We start from the raw sequence: 15,388 nt of genomic DNA, 5'->3' as shown, positions 1-15,388 counted from the left end.
GAGTTTGTGTTCACTATTAGTGATTGCCATGATTGGGCAATAAAAACGTACAAATTTCAGGTTGGCATCCCTTTAACAGTGAAATGAAAGTATGTAATTATGCGGCTGGAGAAGAAAAATACATGTAGATTGGGGCATATATATGCAAAGTCCTGACCAATAGCTTTTTTCCTGTCTTCCTGTGGCTCCACCTAAAGCAAATACATTATAAACCTTTGTTGCAAAGTGTTACGGGAAATAATTCATTAATAAATGTTAAATGTTCCCAAATGGCAAAATGGCACAGGTTTTAAGTGCCTATTATACCGGGAATGTTTCTGCATTGTAAATTTGAATTTTAAATTATCGGGGATAAATAGTTAGGTTAGAACAATGCAGGTTTTAGTTTCCTCAAAGTGCATATTAAAAGTCAGAGAATTTGACAGCTATTCACCAAAACCTATTTTCACATTATGATTTTCAGACATGACATACTTTTAATACTTTTTTCTTTATGCATTCTATTAGCTTAAATATTCAGACTTTTAATAGCTACGATGGGCATTGTATTGACATTTTTAGTGACACGTTAATGTATGCCAAGAATGATTGTGTTATGCGGTTTGTTATACCAGTAGTTATTTTTGATGTTAGCTATTTGGTGCAAAATACAATTCTTACGTGTTATGGGAGCATAAACTTTATTGCTGTCTCATTACCATGCAGAGGCCGAATATGAGCAAAAGAATAACGTCCTATATTAATCTTCCAAAGGTTGGTTATGGGTAACCCAAGTGATGGTATTATAGTTTAATTAGTGGAATAGGAGGGAATGAATAGGTTCAGTGCTGCCTGATAAATGTAATTCTCTCATGGAAAGATTTGTACAGTGAAAAACAATAAAGGAGTGCTGATGGAATGGCTTTTTGTCTAGTTCAGTAATGCAATCATCTCTTCTATGCCCATTAAAAAAAAAAAATCTCCATCCTAAGGCTATATTTTGTAGTGTCATTCTAGGTATTCATTTTGGGGGAAAATAGTTGCTTCTTCAACTTTAAAGAATTAGATTCCATTGAACTAGAAAAAAAAAGCATCTAAAATAGCTTAAATTGTTTTTTGTTTTGGAAATGCAAAAAGCCATCACACTGTACGTGAGTGAAGTGGTGTTAGTTTCAATGACTGTATCTGACATTTTTGTGCTCTGCACAAACACTTGTCCTTTGCTGATGGTCCTGTGGAAATTTCCCCTGGGCAGAACAAAATCAGAGGGGTGCATTCACGGCAGAAAAAATTTAGATGAGGGGGTTGGTAGTTTTGAGGGTTTATTTGGGGTCAATTATGGGCATTTCCCTGTAACTTTAAGATTTTCTGACCACAAATGCGTTGGAAGAAAGCCAGGCATTACTATGTATACAGAGTGGTAGGTACCTATACGCATACTATGAGTGTTAGGACGTGTCTGAAGGTAAAACAAACTGCAGTGTCTTTCTCTTCCTTCCACACCAGTATGCTTACCTGTAAGTCCTTCTAACCTCATGTGTCTGTAGCTGTTTGGTTCAGCTGGCCGGGAACCAATAGCCATGAGGCCAAGATGTTTGACTTCTCTGTAGGCCAGATAGCCTTATTTTGTTCCATAGGCTGCAATCTGTACCTTGGTGGACTGGGTTGAATAGTGTCCCCACAAAATACATCTCCCAGATCCTCAGAATGTGACCTTGCTTGGAAATAGGGTCTTTGCCGAGGTTATTAAGTGACAAAGAGGTCATAGTGGATTAGGGTTGGACCTGAATCCAATGACTAGTATCCTTATAAGAAGACATGAAAACACAAAGATTAGAGAGGAGAAAGCCATGTGCAGACCCAGGAGGCAGAGGTTAGAATAAAGAATGCCAAGGAATGCCAAGGCTTGCCAGCAGCCACCAGAAGCTAGCAGTGAGGCATAGAACAGATCCTCCCTCAGAGCCCCCAGAAGGAATTGATTCAGCCTCACCTTGATCTGGGACTTCCAGACTCCAGAACTGTGAGAATAAAGTCCTCTTGTATTAAGGCACCGAGTTTGTGGTATCTTGTTGTGGCAGCCACAGGTCACCGAGACACCTGGACGGACAGCTTGTTCACATTCTACCTGTCACAACGGCATCCCAGTGAGACTGTAGACAGGTATACTTCTAGGTCCACCAGTGGGAGTCAACAGTCTACCAGTCAGGAAAATAATGCATCTTCACAATGAAAGGGTGTAACTAATGTGCCCTCGTCTATCCCTGCCAAACAGCAGCTCAGGTTCTCTGCCTCAGAAACACCACGTCCAGAACAGGGAATCTCAGTATGACCGCTAAATTCTAACATCTCTCCAGTACAAAGTCTGATGATAAAACACTGAGAAAGCTCTTTCAGAAGCCAGGCTTTCCCTCCAGGTGTGTCCTTAATGAGGGATTCGTATGGTTGAAGATAATGGAATCCGCTCTCTTCTAAACAAAAAGGAAATTTTGCTCAAAAAATTGTTGGAAGGCTTCCCTGGTGGCGCAGTGGTTGAGAGTCCGCCTGCCGATGCAGGGGACACAGGTTCGTGCCCTGGTCCGGGAAGATCCCACATGCCGCGGAGCGGCTGGGCCCGTGAGCCATGGCCGCTGAGCCTGCGCGTCCTGAGCCTGTACTCCGCAACGGGAGAGGCCACAACAGTGAGAGGCCCGTAGACCGCAAAAAAAAAAAAAAAGAATCGAGACAGCAACAAAAAGCATTAAACCAAGTGTGGGCCCCTCTACACATGGGCCCTGTGTGACTGCTCTGGTCACAGCCCAGGAAGCTGGCCCCAACTCTCGCCATATTGGCCTGCTAATCGCACCTGCAAAACAGATGCTTCCTGCACCATTGCTCCTCCCCACCTACATCAGGACCAAATCCACGTCTGTGAGAGCGCAGAAGACTGCAGAACCCTGGCTGCAAGGGCATCTGAGAAAAACATCCTTTCCAGCGGTGCAGGCTCTTCCCCAAAGGAAGCACTCTAGGAGGAGCTGTGAAAGACGCTGGGCTGCTCTGCTTATCTACCCAAATGCACAAACTCCAGAAGCAAAGATGCCTTTTGCGGAGCGATGTCTTCTCCCTCTGTTGTTTCGAGACCCATCCTGCTCTGTTGTGGCTTTTCACTCACGACACCTGACGCACAGCGGACCGAATGCCATGCGTGCCTTCTCTGTGGGAGGCACGTGTTGGGTGCTGGAGATGCCGTGGTGATGAAAGAAGATGAGGTCCCTGCTCACTGGAGTTTCCCTCAAGTGGGTGGAAATGAAAAATTAACGCCTGAACAACCAAGTGGGATGATGTCAGGTGACCATTTCTGGGGGGCAGAGTTGCTATATTCCAAAATACATCTCAAAGCCATTCTCTCCCCTTGAGCATCAATGGTACCATTTTATCCCAGCCAACACCATCTCTTAGCTGATCTCCTCATTTTCACTCTTACCTCCCTCCAATCCAACCACCATGGCACGGTAGGCAAATCCTTTTGAAAACCTAAATCAGATCATGGACATTCCCTTGCTTAAATCCTCCCCCTAGTTTTGGCCTGTCCTTGGAAAAAGTCCATACGTCCTCATGAGTCCTACAAAACCACATGCCAGCTGGTCCCTGTCTGTCTCTAACCATCCCCCACTTGCCCACTATGCCGCACCAGTGTCCTTTCTACTTTTGGGGACACGCCAAGTTCCTCCTGACCTCTGTCTTTGAACTTACAGATCTTATAGTTCACGGGGCACGGCAATCCTTCTCAGCTTGCGGCATTCAACTGACGGGTCACCTTCTCAGGAAGGTTATCTCTGGCCACCTACCTAGGGCAGAATCTTCACCCCACCCCACAGTTACGCTACAGCATGTGTTTCTCCCCACGCATATCACAGTCTGAAATTATCCTGTTTATCTGTTTCTGGGTTTCCCCTTCCTCTCCATGAGGTCAGAGACCCTACCTTTGTGATTCAGTCCTTCACCCCAAGCTCAGCACAGTGCCTGATACATAGTAGCAGCTCTAGAAATATTTGTTAATGGGCTGACTTTCTGACAGATGGATGAGTGGAAACACAGCTACGCTCACGGGGCCTAGAAAGTTGGATCAGCGTTCCTTATTTAAGGAGAAGGAATTCAACTTAAAACCTGAGCAAGATTTGGGGTGGCTGGAGAGTTTGGGAAAATTGAAGCAGAGATTTCAAAGTGACAGGCCGTAATCAAATCATGCAAGTCAGCTATTCTGGAAAAAATGCAGGCTGGCTTCGGGGTGAAAAGGCCAGGCCAACAACTGTCCAGTAGGACGGATGATCTCACACTTGTTCACGGGTTGTTCTGAGGTTATTCTCTTCCTGTTCACGTGGTGCGCGTTGTCACAGTGAAATCACTGGAAACAGATGGCCTGTTCCTCTCCGGTGGCTCCAGTGGCCCCTGTAGCACTGGAGCGGCTCCCTGCTTCTTATACAAGCCCCCTAAGGACAGAGGGACTAAGTGCTGGAAAGGCCCAGCTACCATGCTAGAGGGTTTTCTTTTCAGGTTGATTTCCCAGCTTTCTGCCCAGCCCCAGATTAAGGCAGATAACTGTCCAGATTCCTTGGGGCTGAGGAGGTCCCCGGATGGCAGGACCTTCAATTTTAAAGCTAGGAAAGTCCAAATTGGGACAACGGAGTCACCCTTCCACCAGGCCACCGAAGGAAGGTGTCCAGCAGCCTTATTTTTTTCCTCAAGGTCTTAGTCCTGGCAGCTTGCTGCAGCCACTTCCCGCCCCACATCCTGACTTGTGATTAATGTTCATTGTTTTTCCCTCCACCTATGGCTTTATGTACTTCTTACTCTCAACCCTGCTTCTTTGGCTTCCCTCCTCGATGGTGTCCGGATTCTGCCTCCAAGTGTGCCATCCTACACCACCCTTATATGGTCTGATCCATTTTGTACCCCGGGAGCTCAGGGTTTCACCCCCTCCTTGTAACCCCAAGAAGCCCTCCTGCCACGTCTACTCTGGGAGGAGTAGGAGAACGTTTAGGGACATTCCTTAAATACAATTATAATGATACCTCTGACGATACAACTCAGGGGAAAATAATGCCTAAGTATTCATAGTAGTGACCCTCTGTCATATTGAAGATGGGTCTGCAAGCTTTTTCTCTAAAGCTTGCAGTAATCTTTTCGTGGACCATACAGTCTCTCATAACTACCGAGCTTTGCCACTGTAGCATGAAAGCAGCCAAAACAGTATGTGAACAAATGGGCCTGGCCGTTCCAATAAAACTTTATTTACAAATACTGGCAGTGAGCCTGATTCATCCCCTGGGCCATAGTTTGTGGATCTCTTATGTAGAGCATGCTTCCAGATAATTAAAACATTTTTTTTCTTAAGTCCACAGAAGCTTTCTTTGTCCCCACCACACAGATAGGCCATAGCTCCACGTACACCTTACACACCTTCTTCTGTATTCCTGTCTTTACCTCCTTTAATCATTCATGCCATCACTCAGCTGGGCTTATGGAAACATCTGCCCCACAAAGTAAATTCTTGCACAATGACATTGACATGGAAAGAAAGATCACGTGGAACTTACTTTTAGAGGATGTTTAATGCCAGTTTGTAATATAAAAGCTGGATATGGAGTCTGAGCCAATAACTAGGATAATTGAGATGAATACCTAGTTGATGCTTTGTCAATGGGATTGCTAGATTAATAGGGTAAAACTCCTCTGACGAGGAGGATCACCGTCACCCCAAATAGTGGCTTTAAAGGGAGGTTTTGAGATGTTCGCTGTTTCTGGTTTTGTCTTTCAAACTAAAGAGTATTAATCTGTGGGATCAGGGGGCAGGCCTCTGTAGGCGTGAGTGGCTTACTAGAGCGCTGCTTTCATCATATGTGCAATTTAATATTCCTGAGCCAACCAGCATCTTCGTAGAATATTTTGAGATGTGCTGTCCTTAGAAGTATACTTTGTTTTCATGTGCCCCTTGACCATCTGTATGTCTTCTTTGGAGAAATGTCTGTTTAGGTCTTCCACCCATTTGTTGATTGGGTTGTCTGTTTCTTTGATATTGAGCTGCATGAGCTGTTTGTATATTTTGGAGGTTAATCCTTTGTCAGTTGCTTCGTTTGCAAATATTTTCTCCTATTCTGAGGGTTGTCTTTTCATCTTGTTTCATCACGAATTATTAGAGAAACGCAAATCAAAACCACAGTGAGGTATCACCTCACACCAGTCAGAATGGCCATCATCAAAAAGTATACAAAAAATAAATGCTAGAGAGGGTGTGGAGAAAAGGGAACCCTCTTTCACTGTTGGTGGGAATGTAAACTGATACAGCCACTATGGAGAACAGTGTGGACGTTCATTAAAAATAGACCTACCATATGACCCAGCAAGCCCACTACTGGGCATATACCCTGAGAAAACCATAATTCAAAAAGACACATGTACTCCAATGTTCACTGTAGCACTATTTACAATAGCCAGTATATGGAAACAACCTAAATGTCCATTGACAGAGGAATGGATAAAGAAGATGCGGTACATGTATACAACGGAATATTACTCAGCCGTAAAAAGGGACGAAATTGGGTCATTTGTAGAGATGTGGATGGAACTAGATTCTGTCATACAGAGTGAAATAAGTCAGAAAGAGAAAAACAAATATCATATATTAATGCATATATGTGGAATCTAGAAAAATGGTACAGATGAACCTATTTGCAGGGTAGGAATAGAGATGCAGACATAGAGAACCGACATGTGGATGGGGTGGGGAGGAAGGGGATGGTGGGACGAATTGGGAGGTTAAGATTGACATATATATACACTACCATGTGTAAAGTGGATAGCTAGTAGGAACCTGCTGTATAGCACAGGGAGCTCAGCTCGGTGCTCTGTGGTGACCCAGATGGGTGGGATCAGGGGTGGGAGGGTGGGAGGGAGGTCCAAGAGGGAGGGGATATATGTATACACATAGCTGACTCACTTTGTCGTATAGCAGAAACTAACACAACATTGTAAAGCAACTATACTCCAATAAAACAGAAAAAGCATGACAAAAAAAGTATACTTTTTAAAATTGAAGTATAGTTGAATTACAATGTGTTAATTACTGCTGTACAGCAAAGTGACTCAGTTATACATACATATATCTATATACACATTTTTTTCATATTCTTTTCCATTATGGTTTATCACAAGATATTGAATATAGTTCCCTGTGCTATAAGAAGCATACTTTCAAATGGAGAAGGGGTAGAAGGGGAAAGAAAACACTGGTAACATTTTAAATTAATTTCCAGAATACGATCCATCGATCGTACACGTACTTGGAAACTGTTTATTTCAGGTGAGGAATCAGGAGGCGAATGTGAAGAGACAGGGAGAAAAAAAGGGGGAGAGAAGCTTGTATTTCAGCAGAACGGGCTTATGTGCATTTACCTGTCCCAGAGGTTGGATGTGATTGGAACAGGGACGATGACGAACAGGGCACTAACATTCTGTTGACCCTCTTCCTCCAAGTCCTCTCGGCTGGCGGGGTTATTGCAGAAGAAGAGAGTTCTCTGCAGAGCAGCAGCAGCCCATGTGGGCTCATTGCTGCGCAGACATTGCTGAGTCTAGAAAACGGAGAGCCTTAACAAGTAAATTCCACACCCCCTCGAATTTGCGCCTCGGTAGGGAAGCCTCAGCAGGAAATCCTCCATATGTTTTCCTTTACTACAAGGAACTTCAGAGAAGGAGTTCATTCTCTTCAAACATCCTCTCATTGCTGTAAAACGGCACCGGCTGGATGATGAGAAATGTCACCAGGAACACGAGAGGACGCCTACAAACGGAGATAGGGGAGCAGTTACTCTTCTGAATTAGATATTAGTTTGGGAGAAGTTTTATTTTTCCTTTGCTGCTTACATTCTGGACTTCGTGGGCTTTTTTCATTTTGGTTTTCTTTTTTTAAGGGCAGTCTTTTGTTTTTGACTGCTTCCTAGTAGAGCTTGGATACTTGAAGAAATAAATATCAAAAGAAGATTTCTCAAAGATTTGTCCTATGGAGGAATGGAGCTTATACCCTGAGGACCAAGGATTATAGCTCAGATTAGCCTTTGCTCTTAAACAAAAAAGCCAAATTTAAATTCAGGATTACTTGAAAAATATCACTGCAAGTAAGTACTTTATCTTTATTGTTTTCTTTTCTTCCTTTTTAATCTCCTAATAAGCATCTTTTTGGCCTATTGTAATCTCAGTGAAGTTAACAGTTGGATTCTAAATATAAGTAAAATGATTTTGCTAGCTCGTAAATTAATTGCAAGATGAGATATGAAGTGTTCTGCTCTTAACAGTTTAGCAGGTAATATTTATAGAAATGTTTATGTTATTATGCCAAGAATCACTTAATTTCATTAATGTCTCAAGTGAATATCTTTTGCCTCATTTCCTCCAGTAATATAAACTCTATTTTAGATTGGAAAATAAGCCAGTAAAAACGTCTTCTGAAAAGAGCATGGCTGCCCTAGCAAGCAATCAACTTTTGTTGACTTCTGTGTAATATTAAGGGAGATTTGCTGAAGGACCTGTAAATCTACAAAGTAAAATTTGCTACAACTCTGACTCTTGTGAACCCCTTTTGAAAATATGATGAAATCAATGTAGCAAATGTGAAAAAAATCTTAGTGGCGAAAGGGCATTGAAGCATCAAAATATTTCAGCTGCTATTACCTTTTCTTAATTACACTATTAACCTGAGCTCCAGCTGTGCATATGTTGTTACCTGCTCAGGACTCCAGGAGTCAAGAGCTGTCAAGCTGATCTAGCAGGATGTGGTAGACGGTGCACACGTCATCAGGGAGGAAACTAGAAGCGGCCAAGATGTCTTGTTTCCCTCCAGATTCCTAATTTCCACCACCCGTCCCTCTGCCTTCCCTTCCTGATGTGGTAACTGCATCAATTTGTTATAGGAGGCGTCCTGCTCCCTCCCTGGCAATCGTAAATAAAGAACTGGCTGCTTTCAAAGTCAAGCCATGTCTGATTGATCTTTGGACAAGAATGAACATAGGAATGATCTGTGCTTTCTCTGCACTCCAGTTCCCCCACTGCACCACTAAAGCCATCCTCCGGGCCCCAGCTTTCCATACACCAGCTGGTCTGAAATGATGTATTCCAAAGAAAGATCATGGTGAAAGTCCCTTCCATGAATGGAGCGTGTTGCACTCCTTCCTCCCTCCGATTTCCCCTAGTCTGTAGAGACTGTCTGCCTTGTCCTCTAAGAAACATGATTCCTGTTCATCACTGGTTGCAAAGGCAAATTCTCCCAGCGCTGCCTCATTACTGTGTAGCCTGTCAGTTAAAGATCATCACCTGCCGAGCCATCTGTTGCTCTCCCGTAGGAGAGGGCGTTATTTCAGCTCTATAGGCATCCTTTAAATTTTCCCTGCATGTTGTGTAGCAGCTAAATGTAGTCTGAGGGTTAAGTCCTGCTGATAGCAGTGGGAGTCTGTGTCCCACTTTTGAAAGTGTTAGTGGTAATGGTGTAATCTTGGATGGCCCAAAAGGGAGAGGTGAGCTGGGGACTGTGAAAAATGCAGCCAGATGAGAGGCTGGTCTTTGCCATCCTGGAAGGTTGTTGCTTTCATTTTATTTATTTATTTATTTGTTTTATTTTTTAGAAAATTAGCTATAGGTAGAATCGTTTGTTTGTTTGTTTGTTTGTTTATTTATGGCTGCGTTGGGCCTTCGTTGCTGCCTGCGGACTTTCTGTAGTTGTGGTGAGCTGGGGCTACTCTTCGTTGTGGTGCATGGACTTCTCATTGCGGTGGCTTCTCTTGTTGCGGAGCGTGGGCTCTAGGTGCATGGGCTTCAGTAGTTGTGGCACACGGGCTCAGCAGTTGTGGCTCACGGGCTCTAGAGCGCAGGCTCAGTAGTTGTGGCGCACGGGCTTAGTTGCTCCGCGGCATGTGGGATCTTCCCAGACCAGGGCTTGAACCCGTGTCCCTTGCGTTGACAGGCGGATTCTTAATCACTGCGCCACCAGGGAAGTCCCAGTTGTTGCTTTTAGAGGAATTACTTGCTTCCTGATTTAGTTGTGCCTAAGGCCTTGTGCTTCTTTTATGGGGCATCGTGTTGTCCTAACAGCCCCTGTTACGGATGCTGGCTACCCATCAGCGATGGCAGTTTGGAGGCTTGACCATTACAAAGGAGACCCATGAAGAATGTGAGCTTTCCTACTTGTCACACTCCTCCTTCACTAGTTAGGAAAAAGATTTTGCCTTCTTTAAGTGGTCTATGCTCTATCTGCTAAGTGAGAGTGGACCTCTATAACTTCTCGCCCTCAACAATGGAACTTACATTGCTGAATTTCAAAAGCCATCAGGTCATCTCTGCAACCTTGGAGAACTTTCCTTTTGTAAAGAGAAAGTTTCCTTTGCTTTGAGCAGCTCTTTTATAGACTTATGCCCTGGACAAATCTGAAGTACCCTGTCCTGTGGTACTAGCAGGTGATGACGATGACGATGACGACAATGACATCTAACGAGTATTGACTGCCATCTTTTGCCAGGTGTGATACTAAATATCTATGACGCTTATGACATTAAATCTTCCCTGCCTTACCTGTAATGCAGATAATGTAGACAGCCTCCTTCACACATTTCAATGGAGGAGGAACAAAAGAGATACAAGAACGTTCCTATCAACTAGCATCCTGTCTTCTTTTTGTTTGTTGTCTTTGTATCTTTCATTCAACTGTCTAATGACCAAGGTTATGGATTGTCCAGGTTCCTTTCTGTATGACTTTAATTCATGGATAACATTCCTGGCAGAACCTAGGCAGTGGGCTGGGGTGGGGTGGCAGGAGAAATTGGCACTTCAGCAGTGAGCTTTAGCACATGTATTGGAAATGGATTTCATTTCTTTCTGCTCTGCATTAGACTCTATGTAAAGTGTGGCTTCACCCCACATCATGCTTCTCTTTCTGCAGGGTTATGGGGATAATTAAACTTTGTTGGCTTACAAGCATCAAAATCCCGGGGAGAAAACAGCACATTCGTGAGCAAATGTGTTTTAACTGTTCACGTTGGGCCAGGTTCTCATTGGGAGCAAATAATACACTTAGAAGACAGAACAAAGTCTTTCAAATTACCAGAAGGTGGGTAATATGGAGGGAGAGGGTTCAGATTTTTTTTTGCAATCATAAAACGTGTATTTTAAGTCAGGTTTACTATTAATATCTACTGTTATGAAGATTTTATTCACATGTGACAAATTGGGATAAGCTGGTTTGTAGATGATGATTCAGGACAAATGACATATGAAATAATCAATGAGTAAATGAATAAAGAAATAATACATTTATTAATTAGGAGATGGAAGTCATTGGGGATTTAATAACACTTTTTTTGCTTTTTGATATTGTTTCTAATCTGGGTCATGGAAACATTTTAAGATAATTTGCTGCCTTGATTACATCTTTGATTCAATGATTGTTTATTGAGTATCATTTAGGGCATCACTCTCTGGAATAATCCATGATTACATTTGGGAACAAATGTAGGGCTATAGGGTTAGTGAGTATATTAGATGAGGAGAGAGAACAATTGAATTCAGAAATACTAACCTCTCACAACTTCAGATTCACAGAAATTTGAAACTAGGATAGATTTTGGATCATCTTATCCAACTCCTTTACATTATATAAGAGGAAACCGAAGTCAAAAATTGATTTACACATCACTAATTAGCTACAGAACTAGGATGAGAATTCTAGCCTCTGGCCTGCAAATCCAATAGCTTTTTGTTTACTTTTCAGTTCTATGTTTTTAATATATTATTTTTTAATCATTCAAAAATAAAGATATGCTCCATGATCCTGCCAATTGCATTGCTCTTTCGCCTTTTAAATATCTTACTGTAAAATATCTCAAACACACAAAAATAGTATCATGATTATCTGCAAACACACCACCAAGATTAAATATGTTATTTTGCTATCTTTAGTTCAGATAATGTGTAAAATAAAATGAAGCACATTACAAATAGAGTCAAAGCACTATCCCCGCCTTTCCCCTCTCTTCCCTCCCAAGAGATAGTTATCCTTAAATTGCTATACATGATTCCTATGTACTATACTTTAGTACTTTTACTGTGTGTGTGGGTTTGTATATGTGTGAGGGGGTGGGTTTTTAGGTCCAGACGTGGATGTATCTATGTGAGGTTATATCTAACATCTATTTGTGGTTATACTATTGCTTTGTGTTCAGATTTTAAGATATATAAAGCATTGTCTTTATATATTTATATATTCTCTAACTTTTTTTATTCAAAGCTGTTTTGGAGATGTATCCATGTTGATACATAGGTATCTAGTTGGTTTTGTTATAACTGCGGGATAGTATCACATTGCATAAATCGTCGAAGGTTGATTTATCCATTTTCTTACTGAGGGAAATTTGCATCGTCTCTGCAGTTTTGCTATCTGAACAGTAGAGCAGTGGTCTTTGTATGTATCTTCTTACACTTGTGCTAGGATTTCTCAAGAAGAGTTCAACCTAGAAGTTGAACTGTCAGGTCATGAGGGTACACATTTTCCCTAGAGATTGTTAAGCTCTTCTGCAAACTCTACTGGTTTATTTGACCACCAACAATGTTGAGCGGTAGTTCTAGACTCTGCCTGCAGAAAGAATCAGCTGAGGAGCACTTTAAAATGACCAATGCCTAAGTCCCACCCCAGACCAATTAAACCAGAACCTCTGGGGATGGGAGCCAAGACAGTTTTCAAGTTCCCTGGGTGATTCTAATGTACAGCTAGAGTTAAGAACCACTGATTTAGCATTTTTCTGTTTCCCCACATGTTTTCCAACATTTGGTATTATCAGACATTCTGTTTTGCTAATCTCTGGGCGCAAGGACTTTGTAATTACTGGTGAAGCTGAGTATATTTGTACAATGTTCCTGAGCATTCCAATGACTTCCATTGAGAATTATGTGTGGCATATTTCACCCATTTTTTTCCTCTTTAATTGTCTTGTATTATTGATTTGTAGGCACTTTCTTTACATTCTGGACAGTAATTGTGAGAGGGGGGCATATAATTGCCAAATATCTACCCTAGTCAATAGCTTATCTTTTCACTTATTTGTGCTACCTATCATATATAGAAGTTTAAAATTCTTTAATATACTTAAATCTGTCAATATTTTCCTTTATGCTTTGTATGATGAGAAATCTTACATATTTTCTATATGATTTTGTAAATCTATGTTTCTGTCTTTTCTTCAAAAAGTTTTACAGTTATACTTTTTCCCAATGAAGTTTTTAATCTGTCTAGAATTTGTATTTCTGTATGGTGTAATGTATTGATCAAATTTTATCTTTGCTTTTTTTCTTCTTTTTTTTGGTTCTAGTACAGTTTTCTAACTAGTCCATCTTTTCCCAGTGACATTTAGTGCTATTGAGACCTCATATGTCTTTTTTCCATTCCATCCTTGTACCAATACCATGTTTTAATTATTACAATCTTATAATAAATGAACCATTTTAAACTATTTTTCCAAAAATGTGCATTGCCTATTCTTGAATATTTACTATACCGTATGAATGTATGTGCAACACCATTTCAGGTTACATGAAAGGCAGTGCTGTGATTTGGCTTACAGTTGCATTGAATTTATAGATTATTGGGGGGTGATTTCTCTGTATAAATTCGAGTCTCCCCATTCAAGGACATAATTTAGCTCTCCATTTATTTAAGCTTACTTTCATGTCTTTCAATATATTTTATAATTTTCCCTACAAATATTTTCCAGATTTTTGTTAGATTCATGATTGTTGTTGAAGTGAATTATTTTTACTGTAAGTTTTATTTTTTCCTGAAATGTTCTAACTACTGGCTGACGGTTCATAGAAACATACTAGATTTTTGTTTAGCTCTTGTTGCCAACCATGTTGAACTCATTTGTTTTAAAAGTTTATCAATTACTTAGATTTTCTAAATAATCATATATACAAATAATAACAATTCTGTTCATTCTTGTAACATTGATATGTTTTATTTTAATTTAACTGAGTATAAGTTAAAGATTTAATTAATTGATTAATTAATTTATATTCTCTCATATTTTTTTCTACTTGCTATCATGATTAGGCACTCCTGCACAAGGTTAAATAGAAGCATTGACAGCAAGCACCCTGTCTTGTCCTGAGTTTTATATAAAATCCCGTTGACTTTTTCACCATTAAGTATATTTTCTTGAGTTTTTACTGGATATTTTTTATCAGGTTAAGAAAAAGTTTCCTTCTAATTCTTCTTTGCTGAAATGTTTTATTAGGAAAGTATTTTGAGTTTCAAATATTTTTTGCATCTGTAGAGATGAATTTATGGTGTTCCCCTTTTAATATGTTAATTGGTAAATCATATTAATAAGTTTTCTAAAATTGAACCATCCCTATATTCTGGGATAATGCCTTGATCATAATTTTTAAAATATTCATTCTAAGTTTGGTTTGCTAATATTTTGCCTAGAATTTTTATATTTATAGACGAAACTGGCCTGTAATTTTTCTTACTCGTTTTACATCATTTTATCTTCTTATGGGTTAAAAAATGATTATCAGCTTATTCTATTCTATGGAAACATTTAAATAAGATTAGGATTACTTTTAATTTGAAACTTGATAGAACGTATCTGAAAAAATCCTAGGTCTGTGTGTGTGTGTGTGTGTGTGTGTGTGTGTATACAGACTTTAGTGATTCCATTTCTCTTAATATTGGTCAATTAAGGTTTTCACTTCCTTCCTGAGTAATTGTTAGTTACATTTATAGTGAATTGACCATTTTGGCTAGATTTTCAAATGCATTGACATAAAATTGTTCCTGATATTCTCTTTTTTAACAATTTCTACCTTATCTGTAGTTGTTCCTTTTTTTCATACCAATATAGTCATTTGTGTTGTCCCTTTCTCTCTTTTTAAATCAGTATTGCAAGAATGTTATCAGTTTTTTTCAACTAATAAACAATTTTTGGTTTTCTAGGATATCTCTGTCATTAATTGGCAAATACCCTTGGCAGTCAAACCATAATTTAGTTGGGTATATTATTCTAGCTCGGCAGGTATCTTCTCTAATTCATTTTATTGGGTTGGCCAAAAAGTTCATTTGGGATTTTCCGTAACAACTTACAGAAGAACTCAAATGAACTTTTTGGCCAACCCAATAAAATATTCTATTGATTTCTGTTACTTATCTTTGGTTTTGAAAGTCTACTGTGCCTATTGTTATCCCTTGGTGCAACTTATCTTTTCTCTCTGGATACTTTTAAAATCTCTTTTAAGATCTCTTTGTAGTTCTGCTGTTTCACTACAATGTATCTCATTGTGGATTTGTCTTTTATTTATCTTGATTACTTCTTAACTCATAGGAATCATATATTTAATC

Source organism: Delphinapterus leucas, chromosome 2 (genome assembly GCF_059928025.1).
Source record: "Delphinapterus leucas isolate spDelLeu-1000000601 "Yukka" chromosome 2, BTC_Dleu_Yukka2, whole genome shotgun sequence".
In the NCBI taxonomy this organism is placed as follows: Eukaryota; Metazoa; Chordata; class Mammalia; order Artiodactyla; family Monodontidae; genus Delphinapterus; species Delphinapterus leucas.
This window is presented reverse-complemented; position numbering follows the sequence as displayed.